General features: G+C 38.3%; 1 long non-coding RNA gene across 2 annotated transcripts in view; it reads right to left on the bottom strand.

Annotated features, from left to right (window-relative positions):
* Positions 1-16705, bottom strand: part of LOC123863348 (uncharacterized) — a 420091-nt gene that overhangs the window by 270955 nt on the left and 132431 nt on the right. The gene's annotated exons all lie outside the window — the stretch shown is intronic.

Here is a 16705-nt window from a genome sequence, read left to right as displayed (position 1 = left end):
GTATCACAAAATCCACACTGTGCATACAATTTGGAGTCTATCAAAGCAGACGAGAACATATTACGCTCACTGTTATGAGGAACAGTTTCAATCAGTATCTTCACTCCAACCCAGTATTAGTGGCCTCCTACAGCACCGAGCTGAGAATGATGCTATAATCACATCAGGGTGTAGCAAGAGTATCACATGCCCTTAGTAACATGAACCATGAACAAGGAGAAGGGACAGGTGGCCAGTGGGCCACATATTTGTCATCTCTGAGTTAAAGCCTGTTTTTCCTTTCACTATAGATACTGATATTAGGTAAAAGCAGGCTGTCGATTCATGTTAAAATGGAGAAAAAACTATGGTTTGACCACAGATAGGTAGAGTCAAGTCATTTCACAATATCCAAAATAGCATACTACTTTTGATCTCAATTGTTTGTCTAGCTATTAACCCAATGTCAGCAGCAGAAAATGAGCAACTGAAGACAGTTATTGCAAGCTCATGGGTCCATAGCATGTGTAGACAAATGCCCAAAAAGCCATCACTAATCCCAGCTTTCTTGAGAACAAACACAGACACACACACATACCAATTCTGTTATTCAGAATGTTCTATAAACTCTATGCTTATAGAACAACATTCTATAAACGCTATAAACTATGTTCTATAAACTCACTATGGACACTGAGGTAGTGAATAGTAAACAATCACTCCTGGAGGAAATACAGGTTTTCATCAGCTGACCGATAAACAGCCTTATTTTATGTGTGTGTTTTCATTTAAAAACATCTTACTTAATATATATTGTTATTCGTTAACACTGAGCTCACACTCAACAACACTAGAGCTAATGTCTGAATGAAGCTTATCTAATACGCATTCTCTGTAAGGCACATCATGCCTTCTCGCACTTGGCAATGCTAGACAGCACTTCCGCACTATGCTTGAGGGCATTTTAAACAGCGAAATCACCAACAAAAAACATCAAAAAAGCCAAAAACATAGCACTAATTGGACCTTGAAAAGAAGACTTGTTAACAGTACAAGAGCAGAACATGCACATTGGGTGCCTCAAATTTTTTGTAGACTCTGTAAATGTGAACAAATGATCATGAAAACATCATGAGTATTGAGTTTGGAATTATCAATAAATTTTAGAAAATAAGTGAATTCACAAATACAAAATCTGTGAATAATGAAGATATACTCTGTGTGTATGTAACTATAAATGGTAGAATACCACGATTTTTAATTAGAAACAGAGATGCAACCTGTAATTGACCTCAAGAGTTTACATTTAATTAAACAATTAGGATTAACACAAATAAAATATTTAAATAAAATATAAACCGGATATATAAGGAGACTATACTCAAAAATTAAAATGCTAATAAGGAGTGCCTGGATGGCTCAGTCTGTTAAGTGTCCAACTCTTGATCTCAGCCCAGGTCTCGATCTCACAGTGGTGAATTCAAGCCCCGAGTTAGGCACTGCACTGGGTGTGGAGGCTCTTTAAAAAAAATGCTAATAAAAAAATTCAGAGTTTGGAAGACTCAAAGCTGACATATTTTTTAAATAGTGGGAATATTTCTCAGTTTTTGAGTCTTGCACAGAATTTGTCTAAGAGGGATATAGCAGATAGGATACTCCTGGTAAAGGTTCAAAATGAACAAACATTTGGAGGCAAGCATGATGCCCTGAGGGCCCCCTATAGCGTTCCAGAACCCACAGAACATGGAAGTGGAGATGGGGAAGAGAGGGACTGAGCCAACAGCAGCCTGAGGCCTTCATTCTGTAGTCAGAAATATATGCCAATGGGCTCCTGGGTGGCTCAGCCGTTAAGCGTCTGCCTTCAGCTCAGGTCATGGTCCCAGGGTCCTGGGATCGAGCCCCACATCAGGCTCCCTGTTCGGCAGGAAGCCTGCTTCTCCCTCTCCCACTCCCCCTGCTTGTGTTCCCTCTCTCGCTGTGTCTCTCTCTGTCAAATAAATTAAAAAAAAAAAAAAAAATCTTAAAAAAAAAAAAAGAAAGAAAGAAATACATGCCAAGCTGACCTTCATGTTCTGATTTCAGGCTCAGGTCCTCCAGAATAATGGTTTGCCTCTTATGTACATGTGTATTTAGCTAAATTAAGCATGGGGCACTCTGCACCGGGGAGCACTTGATAAATCTGTTTCTTAGTTATCCCTTCACTCCTGCCTCATACTAAAGAGGTGAATGATTATAGTTTTTCCCCCTTTCCCGGCAGTGTCACAGTGTGGGAGTAGAGCGTTCCTTCTCACTGCCATTCCCTCTCCCCAGGATAAAGGAGAGAAAATGACTTGAGCCATAACAAATATTACCCCAGGTATATTACTAAGCATTCCTAAGGGAGTGGAGACTAAATCAATCCACAATGCGCCTTTCAGAGTTGTGATAGTCAGGGGCAATGTCCATGAGGACTTTATTTCTGAAGGCTTCCTGGGCATTTGCCCTTGATTAAACTCTGTGCTGGTATTTGAAATGAGGGGATTCAATACCCAGCAATTAATATCGTACCATATTTAAATATCCTTCATTAGATGTACTATCTTAAAGCATATAAATGTATAGTTGTTACCATTGCTACAAAAGGTCCTATTTACTGAAAGAGGGTAAGCAGACAGATGCTGCTGGGAGAAAGTGACAGACTCAGGCAATCCTCTTGTTACAGGAGTCGGCAACATTTCTGTGAATGTCCAGATAATTAATATTTTAGGCTTTGCCTGAGGGTCATCTCTTTCACAACTACTCAACTCTGCCATGAGACAGCACTCACAGACAATACATAAATGAATGAACATGGCTGTGTTCCAATAAACATTATTTATCGGCATAAATATTTGAATTTTAAATACTTTTCGCATATTATGAAATATTGTTCGTCTTTTGATTTTTCTCAACTGTTTCAAAATGTAATGGCCACTGCTACCTTGCTGGACATAGAAAACAGATGTAGCCCAATAGGCTGTAGTTTACTGACCTCTGCTCTGAGGTAAAAGAGAATAAACAACTTTCAGAGGCTAGGAAAGAGAGCCTGGGGCAGGCTAGGGTATAATCATAAATCCAGGTAAGAGGACAAGGTTCTGAGTCTCTGAATGGCTTAAGTACTGCTCCTGAAGTTACACTCTCCAGGGACTAGAGTCACCAGCTCAGGCTGCTTTAGCATCCTGGAAGAATATTCCAAAATAGAATCCAAGTAATTGGTTCCATCAACCAAAAAGCCAATACTGCTTTTTAAACCAGTACCATTCCAGTTTATAGTCTTAATTCTGTCCTGCCTGTCCCAGCCTACTGGATTTAATTAAATTATTCTCCCTGGCCTCTGACAGGCTCTGCCTCACTGAAATTATCTTTTGGAAAGGGCAATCGCTTGGGTGGGGGTGGGGAGCAGTGACAAGAGGTTGGTTCTGGGCTCCTGGCCACCTGGTCGTCACTAGAGCAATGATCTAAAGAATGGACAGGGATTTCCATTATAAGCATTCTAACAATAAAGATAGTTAAAACTGAAAAAAAGATGACTTTCACGTATGGCTTTGCATATGCAGTTTGGTTTGGCAAAGATAAACTCTGAACCAGTCTATTCCACCCCAGGTGCTACACGCAGTTGCTTTCTTCAAGATATGTGGCGGAGCTGATCTTGGCCTCATGTAACAATGGTCCATCTCCCCACAGTCATTTGAGTGACTAACAAGTGTTAAGCCCTTAGTACGCACTAAGGATCTCACATGGGGTATTTGATGTATACTTTACAAGACCCTTGATGCTGATCACCATTATTATGACTGCCCTGCAGATGACTAATAAGAAGCTCATAAGTGCTATGTGGCTTGTTCAAGCTAGCAAGCAGCAGAAACAGGATTTAAAGAGGATTCAAACCCACCTGGCCCAATTACAATATGCTGATTCCTTACTGATTTATAACATGAAGACATTAGTATGTTATACCACTTGCTGAGAGTTTGGAGACAAAGTTTCCAGAATCCAGCTGAGAACCAAAGGGTCTCTAAACAGCCTTGTCAATGCTCAGGAATTCAGTCTTACATTTCGACAAAAGGCAGGTCCATCAGCCATCACTCAGAGACCACCTATGTTTATGAGAGATATCATTTAATCAGTTTGGCTACTTGGTTTTCCAATTCCAAACAACATATTACAAGAGAAGTCAGCAGGAGCTTGAAGAAGAGAAGATTGGACAGTTTAACAACCAGAAAAACAGAAAATAATTATGACATAAGGATGCAAAATGTATAGCTGTCTGGGACCATTTAATGTAGTGTCTTTACTCTCTTTTATATTGTGGTGTAGTAGTTAATTTTCAAAATTAAAATGAGTCATTGAGAAATGCTTAATTTTTTGCTCATCATATTCTGCTTATAAAAGCAAGAAAGTTTGTGAAACATTTTTTTTTATTTTTTTTAAAAATCAAAACTAGTTTAAAATGTGAAAGAAAGTTTGATAGCTTAAAAGGATACATATCAGTTACAGATGAATCTCATTCTATTGCCTAGCAGCACTGGGCATTTTTTACATAAGTCCAAGTCTCAGGAGATAGTTATCCAGGAGATATCCCAGGAGACAGTTACCCAGATACGCATCCCAGGAGAGCCCTGTAGGGCTCTCTGTAAGGGCAATGCATATGCATGAGAAGCCTAAGAGCTGAGCCAAACAACTTCTCACCAAAGGATTAATCCTTAGAGGCAACATGCCAAAGGCAAGATGTAAAATCAGCAACCAGGAAATAGAGTTAAAGGTTAATTTCCAGGAAAGTATCAATCATTCCTTAAAGTTGAAGAGTTAAGGCAAGAGAAGGGTGAACCAGACAATGGGAAAGATTTTTTTAATGTCCCAAAGAAACAAGTGGATAATAAAAAGAGGGTGTTAAACATGAGAGCATTTCACCTTTAGATGAAAGCCAGAATGGTGCCTTATCCTGGTAATGAACTTCTCAGGTCAAACCAGCCTAACAACATGCACTGGCAGCACTTTTAATCTACTCAAGCATTTTGTTTTGCAGATTCCTGGATTCAGGTCCTTCTTTTTCACTTTCTTATCTTGCAGTAGGGGGGCTGGAGGAGGAGATGTCCCCAATTAATTTATAACTCAGCCTGGATCTTAGTTTTATTAATGTGTATTCCCTTATGTTTTTGTCTCTATTCTAAGCTTCTGCCTCAACATACTTACAAAAATCCCTGGAGTTAAGGGCCTAGCTAGTTGTGATATTGTAAGCATTATAAGAAGAATGGAGATATCATATATGACTTTATGATATATTTCCCATATTAAATATTCTCTTAATTGCTCATAAAAATACTGTTCCAGAAATATCAATATTTCAAACATGCAATCTCAGATTTCCCCATCATAACTAGAAACATGGCAAAAATCCATGGGAGGTAAAAACCAAGAATCTATTCAGCCAAATTCATTTTCTATCTTGGTGTGTAAATATATTTTGATTACCACAAATTAAGGCACATGCCAATATTTTTAGGCTCCAGTTGAAAATCTCTAATGTTAATGATGAAACATCAATAAACTATCCAACTATTTGCTCTTTTATCTTGAACTTATATTGTTGAGAGTTATTTGTTTCTATCGAAAAAAAAAAAAGAATTACTAAATACACTTTGGCTTTATTTCCAATGGAATTTTTCTGATCATGTTTGCAGCCCTTTCCCATTTGCTAGTCATTTCTCTACCTCTATGTTCTTATCTTCTGAAGTCCTAAAGAAATGTCACTTTCAGTCCGGCCATTACTCTACTGCCCTGTTCTTGGTTGAGATGCAAACACAGGGAGAATTAAGCCTACATCTTATAGAAACCTATGTGCTTGGTCCAATTACTCATATTAATTAATTAATTAATTAAGCAAGCCACCAAGGCATTGAAATTCACTGTTGGCTTTCACTAATTCACTAGTCTACTTTGTTGGACAAATAAAATGTAAGCTCTGTGAAAGCTAGGATCCTGTCTGTCTTGTTCCGTGGTATTTCAACATCACCTACAATATGTGAAATAAATGAATGGATCAATAAATATATTTAAATAAATGAGTAAGCCCTTCTAACACCATACCCCATCACTTGATATTACTCCAGCCATGCATACATAGATTTAAACATAGCAAGGCAGGGCGCCTGGGTGGCTCAGTTGGTTAAGCGACTGCCTTCGGCTCAGGTCATGATCCTGGAGTCCCTGGATCGAGTCCCGCTTCGGGCTCCCTGCTCAGCAGGGAGTCTGCTTCTCCCTCTGACCCTCCCCCCTCTCATGTGCTCTCTCTCTCTCATTCTCGCTCTCTCAAATGATGAATAAATAAAAAAATAAAATCTTTAAACATAGCAAGGCATATTAAGCAGAAAGGTGAGGCTTCATAGGAAATATAAAGCTTCTCTTATTTTCTTCTCTTCTGTATAGATAGAATAATGGCAGAATCCTTTAAATGTTCTAGAATAATTAAAAATATTTTAACTTCAAAATGAAAAACTTTAACAGGAATCATAAAATTAGAGAAACAATAACAGGTCTATGTAAATACATAATGTTTACCAGCTAATCTCTTTGATAGACCTACCACCCAGTTTAACAAGGAAACAGTATAGCATAGAGAGCAAGCGTAGTGGCTCTAAAGTCGGACTGCCTTGACTCATACCCACTTCTGCCACCAATTGGTATTAGACAATTAATTAAGAATCTCTGCCCCTTGTTTCATTCATTTGAAAACTGGGGTAATAACAGCACTTACCTCATAAGATTGTATGAGGTTAAATGATTGTGCCTATAATTTGCCTTTTGTCTCTTAGCCCAAATCTACTCTTCTAAGCTCTGATCCCTGGCTGAGGAGGGACTCTACAACTACATCTCTCCGACTCCTTTGCCGGTTAAGTTCTACCAATAGGCACAAAAGGTAGAATGAAAAGTAGAAGGAAGAAGAATGGACTTCCTTCTTCTTGCTGTTTTTGTCAGCATTATTCATGTCAGTTTGTTTGAGTTTCCAGCTTATTTCAAAACACTTGCCCTCTTAGAGATATAAATAATAGTTTATCCATGCCGTTGTTTCAGAGAATGACACATTGGTTGTATGAGGCTGTTTCTCAAATTCTTGAGATGTCAAATGCAGCCAAGTGACCCTCTCATCAAACGTCTGATTATCCTCCCATGGTGTACCAGATACTAGTAAAACTATATTCTGTTGTCCTCCCAGCTGTGGGGAGCAGAGCCCATGTGGCTGTTTCATATGGTTACTATTTCAACTCTCCAACACTATATAACCAATTTCCTAAATTGCCCCTACCTGAATACCTATTGTGCTTATTATTTTTCTGACTGGACCACGATACACAGTAAGTGGATATTTGTAAAGTGCTTAGAATGTCTGTCACATGGTACATAGTAAGTTTCAAACTTTTAGCATTATTAGCATATTTCTGATGTATTTACTAGGACAACTGCACCTGATCCCTAGTTTCCATGGTCAGGAGAAAAGTATTTGAATTTGGGAGAGAAAGGAGAATATCATTTTCTCAGCAAACCCTGTGAATGAAACACTACTTTAGAAAGAAAATAACATGTAGTAGGCATAAGATAAATATTTGCTAAAAAAAAAGGTGACTATTTGTTCCCTTTAACTCTTTATTGTAATGCTTCTCTATAGTGAAGAAACTTTTGTTTTTCTTTTCATTTCTAGCCCATCACAGACTGTTAGGTCATTCCCTGAGCATGATCAAAATGCAGCTTGTGTCACTCATGAACCAGCACATGAGTTCGAGATATCAAACTTTTCTACACCCTGTTCAACAAAACAAGTCCACCAGCCTTGGTTTGGATGCTGTGGCAACATTATATTGCCAAAAGAGTTTCTAAATTCTTACTCTCAATTTGTATGCTTATCTTTTGTGGATTGGTTTCCAACACTTTTAAATTGTCCAGAACACACTTTGAGTAGCATTGCTTTATAGTGATTTGGTCCTATCCACTCCTTTTGCTAGAAAATTCCCATTGAGTGAGAGGTTTGGATCTTCCCTGATAGGACCGTGGATGCCCTTTAATTACAGAATTTTCTAAATACCCAGAGAGAAGACAAACTTGGAATATATTGGAGAACATGTGAATGGTGAATCACTTAGGCTGTCATTTTAGAAAGAAAGGCACACAGCACCTCTTACATAGATCTTAGGTCTGGGATTGAAAAGTGCCTCATCTCAGGGTGCCTAGGTGGGACAGTCGGTAAAGCATCCAACTCTTGGTTTCAGCTCAAAAGCATCCAACTCTTGGTTTCAGCTCATGTCATGACCTCGGGGGTCATAAGATTGAGCCTCATGTCGGGCTCTGTGCTCAGTGCAGAGTGTGCTTGAGATTCTCTCTTCCTCTGCCCCTCTGGCTCATGCTCTTTCTCTCTTTCTAAAGTCAGTAAATAAATCCTTAAAAAAAAGTGCCGAGAGGAGAAAAGATGGCAGAGGAGTAGGGGACCCTATTCCAACCAGTCCCCTGAATTGAGCTGGGTATCTACCAGGCCACTCTAAATACTCACAAAATCAGCCTGAGATGTAAGAAGATATATCTGGATCTCTGCAAACAGAATATCACAGGCGGTTGGTTTCAAGGTATGAAGTGGGGAACCATGATTCAGCAGGCAGATATGGGAAGATAAAGGGAACAGGGAGGGAGCCTCTGGGATCCTGTGCCACCGGAGTGCAAAAGCCTCCCACACTGGGGACTGGGCACAGACTCGCAGACCTTAGCGACCATAGTGGCGGGGAAAGGACTTTAGGGCAGCCCCCCAGACTGAAACCTGGAGCTGCAGGGGTGCTCGTGCAAACTGTGGGTGGCTCATGGTTTTAGAAGCACAAAGGGCAGAGATGTGCCTGGACCTGAAGCGAGGGCTGGGAGTGCTGCTGAGGGGCACACAACCCAGGACACTGCGGTTTTTAACAGCACAGACGGAAACAGAGACAGTGTGGCCTGGAGAGCTCATTGAAGAGCAGACTTTGAGCTCTCTGTTCTGAGACAGGTTTGGATATGGTCACTTCTGGTCTGACTCTCAGAAGAGATGCAGAAAACTGCCAGGGAAAGCTGGCAGGGAAAGCCACCAGAGAACAAAAGCCCCCAAAAAACAGTTTTCACTGAGCCCATCCTCTCCCCCCCACAGGGGACAGGGCAACTCTGCCCAAACAGGGTTGCCTGAGTAACAGTGCAGCAGGCCCCTCCCCCAGAAGACAGGCTGGAAGAACAAGAGGCTGACAACCCTAAGGTCCCTATAAAACAGATGCATCTTGCTTGGGTTTTGGTCAATAATTTGGGCTCTGTACATTCACTCAACCACCCCTCAACAGAATGACTAAGAGGAGGAACCCCCAACAAAGGAAGGATTTAGAGACTGTGGCCTCTGCCAGAGAACTAATGGATATGGATATAACAAAGATGTCAGAACTTGACTTCAGAGTAACAATTATCAAGGTGATATCTAGGCTTGAGAAAAATATTAATGACAATATAGAATCTCTAAGGGCAGAGATGAGATCTAATCAGGCCAAACTTAAAAATGCTAAGAATGAAATGCAGTCTAAACTGGATACTTTGACTGCCAGGGTAAACAAGACAGAAGACTGAATTATTGAGATAGAGGATAATATGATAGAAATGAAGGAAATTGAGGCAGCATGGGAAAAACAAATTAAAACCCAAGGAATCAAACTGAGAGAGATTAGTGACTCAGTGAAACGTTCCAATATCAGAATTACTGGGATCCATAGGGGGTGGAGAGAGAGAGAGCGAGGTCTAGAAGATATATTTGAGGAAATTGTAGCTGAGAACATCCCTAATCTGGGGAAGGAAACAAACATTCGTGTCCTAGAGGCAGAGAGGATCCTTCCCAAGATCAAGGAGAACAGAGCAATGCAAGGGCATGTAATAGTAAAATTTGCATATCTCAGATCCAAGGAAACAATCTTGAAAGTAGTGAGGGGGAAGAGATTTCTTATGTACAGAGGGAGGAACATGAGCATAATGTCAGACCTATCCACAGAGACCTGGCAAGCCAGAAAAGGCTGGCAAGACATATTCAGGGTACTAAATGAGAAGAACATGCAGCCAAGGATACTTTATCCAGCAAGGCTGTCATTCAGAATGGATGGAGAGACAAGAAGACCTGCAGAAACTGAAAGAATATGTGACCACTAAGCCGGCCCTGCAAGAAATATTAAGGGGGGGGGGGGGTGTTCTATAAAAGGAGAAGACCCTAAGAGTGCTATAGAACAGAGATTTACAGAAACAATCTATAGAAACAAGGACTTCACAAGCAACATGATGACAATAAGTTCATATCTTTCAATAATCACTCTCAACATGAATGGCCTAAATGCTCCCATAAAATGGCACAGGGTTGCAGATTGGATAAAAAGATAGGACCTATCCATATGCTGTCTAGAAGAGACTATTTTGGAACCTAAAGTTACATCCAGACTGAAAGTGAAGGGATAGGGAACAATTTTTCATGCCAATGGACCTCAAAAGAAAGCTGGGGTAGCAATTTTCATATCAGACAAATTAGATTTTAAGCTAAAGACTGTAGTTAGAGATACAGAAGGACAATATATCATACCAAAAGGGTCTGTCCAACAAGAGGATCTAACAATTGTAAATATCTATGCCCCCAACATGGGAACAGCCAACTACATATGCCAACTGTTAAACAAAATAAAGAGACATATTGATAATATGCTAATAGGAGACTTCAACACTCCACTCTCAGCAATAGACAGATCATCTAAGCAGAAAATCAACAAAGAAACAAGAGCTTTGAATGAAACACTGGACCAGATGGACCTCATAGAAAAATATAGAATATTCCACCCTAAAACAACAGAACACTCATTCTTCTCAAGTGCACATGGAACTTTCTCCAGAATAGACCACATACTGGGTCACAAATCAGGTCTCAACTAATACCAAAAGACTGAGATTATGCCCTGTGTATTCTCAGACCATAATGCTTTAAAACTGGAACTCAATCACAAGAAAAAATTTGGCAGAAATTCAAACACTTGGAAGCTAAAGACCATCCTGCTTAAGAATGTTTGGGTCAACCAGGAAATCAAAGAAGAACTTAAACAACTCATGGAAATCAATGAAAATGAAAACACATTGGACCAAAACCTATGGGATACTACAAAGGCAGTCCTAAGGGGGAAATACATAGCCATCTGAGCCTCACTCAAAAAAATAGAAAAATCCCGAATACACAAATTAACTTTACACCTTAAAGAACTGGAGAAAAAAACAACAATTAAAGCCTAAGCCATGCATAAGAAGAGAAATAATTAAGATTAGAGCAGAGATCAATGAATTAGAAACCAGAAATACAGTAGAGCAGATCAATGAAACTAGGAGCTGGTTCTTTGAAAGAATTAATAAGATCAATAAACCACTGGCCAGACTTATCCAAAAGAAAAGAGAAAGGATCCAAATTAATAAAATTATAAATGAAAGGGGGGAGATCACTACTAACACCAAGGAAATAGAAACAATTAGTAGAAATTATTATCAACAACTGTATGCCAATAAATTAAGCAACCTGGAAGAAATGGATGCCTTCCTGGAAACCTATAAACCACCAAGACTGAAACAGGAAGAAATTGACAATCTGAATAGACCAATAACCAGTAACGAGATTGAAGCAGTGATCAAAAACCTCCCAAAAAACAAGAGTCCAGGGCCTGATGGATTCCCAAGGGAATTCTACCAAACATTCAAAGAAGAAATAATACCTATTCTCCTGAAGATGTTTCAAAAAATAGAAACAGAAAGAAAACTTCAAAACTCATTCTATGAGGCCAGAATTACCTTGATCCCAAAACCAGGCAAAGACCCCATCAAAAGGAGAATTTCAGACCAATATCCCTGATGATTATGGATGCCAAAATTCTCAAGATCCTAGCTAATAGGATCCAACAGTACATTAAAAGGATTATCCATCATGACCAGGTGGGATTTATCCCTGGGATGCAAGGGTGGTTCAGCATTCACAAATCAATGTGATAGAACACATAAATAAGGAAGAAGACAAGAACCACATCGTCCTCTCAATTGATGCAGAAAAAGCATTTGACAAAATACAGCATCCTTTCCTGATTAAAACTCTTCAGAGTGTAGGGATATGGGAAACATTCTTCAATATCATAAAAACCATCTAAGAAAAGCCCACAGCTAATATCATTCTCAATGGGGAAAAGCTGAGAGCCTTTCCCTTAAGATCAGGAACATGACAAGGATGACCACTCTCGCCACTATTTTTCAACATAATACTGGAAGTCCTAGCAACAGCAATCAGACAACAAAAAGAAATAAAAGTTATTCAAATTGGCAAAGAAGTGAAACTCTCTCTCTTCTCAGATGACATGACACTTTATGTGGAAAACCCAAAAGACTCCACCCCCAAATTACTAGAACTCATACAGCGATTCAGTAATGTGGCAGGATACAAAATCAATGCACAGAAATCAGTTGCTTTCCTATACACTAACAATGTTACTGTAGGAAGAGAAATTAGGGAATCAAGTCCATTTACAATAGCACCAAAAACCTTAAGATACCTTGGAATAAACCTAACCAAAGAGGTAAAGGATCTATACTCTAGAAACTACAGAACACTTATGAAGGAAATTGAAGAAGACACAAAAAGATGGAAAAACATTCCATGCTCACGGATCAGAAGAATAAAATTGTTAAAATGTCTATGCTGCCCAGAGCAATCTATACTTTCAATGCCATCCTGATCAAAATACCAATTGCATTTTTTAAAGTTCTGGAACAAACAATCTTAAAATTTGTATGGGACCAGAAAAGACCTCGACTCGCCAAGGTAATGTTGAAAAAGAAAAACAAAGCTGGAGGCATCACGTTGCCTGATTTCAAGCTATATTACAAAGCTGTGATCACCAAGACAGCATGGTATTAGCACAAAAACAGATACATAGATCAATGGAACAGAATAGAGAGCCCAGATATGGACCCTCAACTCTATGGTCAAATAATCTTTGACAATGCAGGAAAAAATATCCAATGGAAAAAAGACAGTCTCTTCCATAATTGGTGCTGGGAAAGTTAGACAGCTACATACAGAAGAATGAAACTGGACCATTCCCTTATACCATACACAAAGATAAACTCAAAATGGGCGAGAGACCTCATTGTGAGACAGGAATCCATCAAAATCCTAGAGGAAAACATAGGCAGTAACCTTTTCGACATCGGCCACAACAACTTCTTTCGAAACACGTCTCCAAAGGCAAGGGAAACAAAAGCGAAAATGAACTTTTGGGACTTCAACAAGATAAAAAGCTTCTGCACAGCAAAGAAAACAGTCAACAAAACAAAGAGACAACCGACAGAATGGGAGAAGATATTTGCAAATGACACTACAGATAAAGGGCTGGTATCCAAGATCTATAAAGAATTTCTCAAACTCAACACCCAAAAAACAAATAATCAAGTCAAAAAATGGGCAGAAGACATGAACAGATACTTCTCTGAGGAAGACATACAAATGGCTAACAGACACATGAAAAAATGTTCAACATCATTAGCCATCAGGGAAAATCAAATCAAAACCACATTGAGATAGCACCTTACACCAGTTAGAATGGCAAAAATTGACAAGAAACAACAAATGTTGGAAAGATTGTGGAGAAAGGGGAACCCTCTTACACTGTTGGTGGGAACTTAAGTTGGTACAGCCAGTTTGGAAAACAGCGTGGAGGTTCTTCAAAAAGTTAAATATAGAGCTACCCTATGACCCAGCAATTGCACTACTGGGTATTTATCCCAAAGATACAGATGTAGTGAAAAGAAGGGTCATATGCATCCCTATGTTCATAGCAGCAATGTCCGCAATAGCCAAACTATGGAAGGAGCCGAGATGCCCTTCAACAGATGAATGGATAAAGAAGATGTGGTCCATATATACAATGGATATTACTCAGCCATCAGAAAGGATGAATACCCAACTTTTATATCAACATGGATGGGACTGGAGGAGATTATGCTAAGTGAAATAAGTCAAGCAGAGAAAGTCAATTATCATATGGTTTCACTAATTTATGGAACATAAGGAATAGCATGGAGGACATTAGGAGAAGGAAGGGAGAAATGAAGGGGAGGAAATCAGAGGGGGAGATGAACCATGAGAGACTATGGACTCCGGGAATCAAACTGAGGGGTTTTGGGGGGGGGAGAGGGGGATAGGTGAGCCTGGTTATGGGTATTAAGGAGGGCACGTATTGCATGGAGCACTGGGTGTTATATGCAAACAATGAATCATGGAACACTACATCAAAAACTAATGATGTAATGTATGGTGACTAACATAACATAATAAAATAAAATTTTAAAAAATAAATTTAAATTTAAATTTAAAAAAAAAGTGCCTCATCTGACCTCCCTTTTCCCAAACAGGAACTACTAAACATACCTTATACTTTCTAATCTTCAATACTTTTAACATAGGATATCTAACACTATAATGCTCCCTTCTTGTTCTACACCTATTTATCCTTCCAAGTTCAAACCCAAAGTCATTTATTCTGTGAAGTCCTCTCTGATCCCCCAATAATACTTTATTTACCCCCACATACCTAACACACACTTCCTAGTGCTATATTTTTAAATTTTAATTCATGGCTTATCTTCTTAAAAACTGTTAGCTCCTTGAGAAAAAGACTCTTATAAAACCTTGTGTCCTTTTAAGAAACCACATGTGAAGCTCTATGTAAAGGTGTTTTCTAAATGCAATTTTCTATGTATGTAAAGGTCTTTCCTAAATGCAATTTTCTAGGCTAACAGTGTACAGTGAGATGTCCATGTTCATAGACGATGACACTAGGAGAAGGAAGCATAAATTTAAGTGCTAAGAAAGTACTAAATTTGAGTGCACCGTACTGTTTTTGTTTTGTTTTGTTTTTAAACCAAACCATGGTGAGACCAATGCATATAGAATATTTGGAACACCTTGGGTAAAAAGATTTTATGAAAATATTTCCAGTTAGGAAAAGAAGAATCATGAGGTAAAAATTTTTTAGTAGTCTGAACAATATAAAGAACAGTAGCTTTATTTTTAAAGTATAATAAAGTTAAAAAAACTTTTTATTAGGGAATATAGTAAATGATTTGTCTATATGGAAAACAATTATCATTGAGTTCCAGAATTCATGTAAAGATTTTTTTCTCTAAACATATGGGATATTTCAATAGTTTTCAGCCAAAAATAGTAGATAAAAACTGCAGATTTCTCTACCTATAAAGAAAGGATTTTCTAAACAAGACATAGTACAGTTCAGTCTTTATCTAAATTATTTAAAATCCCTTAATATTAACTAATGATTTACTTTTGTGACACAAGCATGTCTAAGGAATAGGAGAAATAGTTCAATTCAGAGAATCTGGTCATATAAATATATATATATATATATATATATATATATATATATATATATATATATATATATATATTAGTTGTGGTCTGTAACTTACCAGCTTTAAAATTCTCTGCATATCTCAAAGTTCATCTGAAAATTAGATTTTTTAATATATGATCTCTAAGTTTCTCTTCATCAGAAAAGTGTTCTGAAATTTCTAAGATGAGAAGCCTCTGTGATTGCTGAACTACACTAAGGGGCAATTTGACATTTCTTCAGTAGTTTTTGGACTAAATCAAATCTTTCGAACTTTTAAAGGTGATAGAAAGAAAATGACTCAGGCTAACAGTTTCAAAATCTGCCTGGCTGCTGGCATGTTTGACAGAATTATACTAACCCTAACCCTATCAGAACCCTCTTTTCAACAAAGTATATTTCTTTGCTATCAAACCTTTCTTTATAAGCTCTTTGTAAGCCATATGCATCTGAAAAATATGCTTTGACCTTGACTTCAATTTAACCAACATATTTCATGTTGTGGTCCATTTTAGGTAGAGCCAATAATAGTGGAAGCTATTGCATTGTTAATTTCTGGCTAGTGCTTCATAAATTACTTAGACTACCCCTTTCCTAGGAATGAAAAGAAAGCTATATTCATTAAAGTTTCTCAGGGATTACACTAGCAACCCACCTTTGGCTGTCTATTTCCTGCCTACTTACAGGTTTTTTTTAGTGCCTTTTTTGCTGTGAATGTTCCTCTGGCACTTGAGAAATATAGGATTCATGAAAATTAATAAATCAGATGATAAGGTTCCTATTCAAATGCAATTAATCTAATGCAAATATTACTGCAGATAAGGGTGACAGACCACCTTTTGTTTGGCCCTCATGGCAGGGATGTGAGTGAATATTAGCAAATGGTGTGCTGATCAAATAATTAAGATCATTAAAACCTATGTTTACCCTGACACTGATTACAGACAAGGTACATGCTTTTCACATGTCTTCTTGTTTGTGTTGCTTATTTGTTGCTTATTTTGTATGTCCTCAGTAACAGGAATTATGTATAATTAATATGACTTTTGAACCATATTGTACCAAAATTATAGTTACCATGTATATATGTAAACTCTTAATAATAACAGTTGTTATTATTACACCCTGTAGAGAGGAAGAAGCTATAGAAATTGTTCCCAGACCAACTGCACTGCTAGAAGTATTTTGTAAAGTTATGCAAAGAAGGAGCTTGCCAGAGTTATGAGCCCACTGGTGTATCTATATCCCAAAGG

Source organism: Mirounga angustirostris, unplaced genomic scaffold, assembly GCF_029215605.1.
Source record: "Mirounga angustirostris isolate CCGP_5_RB_7025 unplaced genomic scaffold, mMirAng1.0.hap1 SCAF_1, whole genome shotgun sequence".
Taxonomy (NCBI): Eukaryota; Metazoa; Chordata; class Mammalia; order Carnivora; family Phocidae; genus Mirounga; species Mirounga angustirostris.
This window is presented reverse-complemented; position numbering and strand designations above follow the sequence as displayed.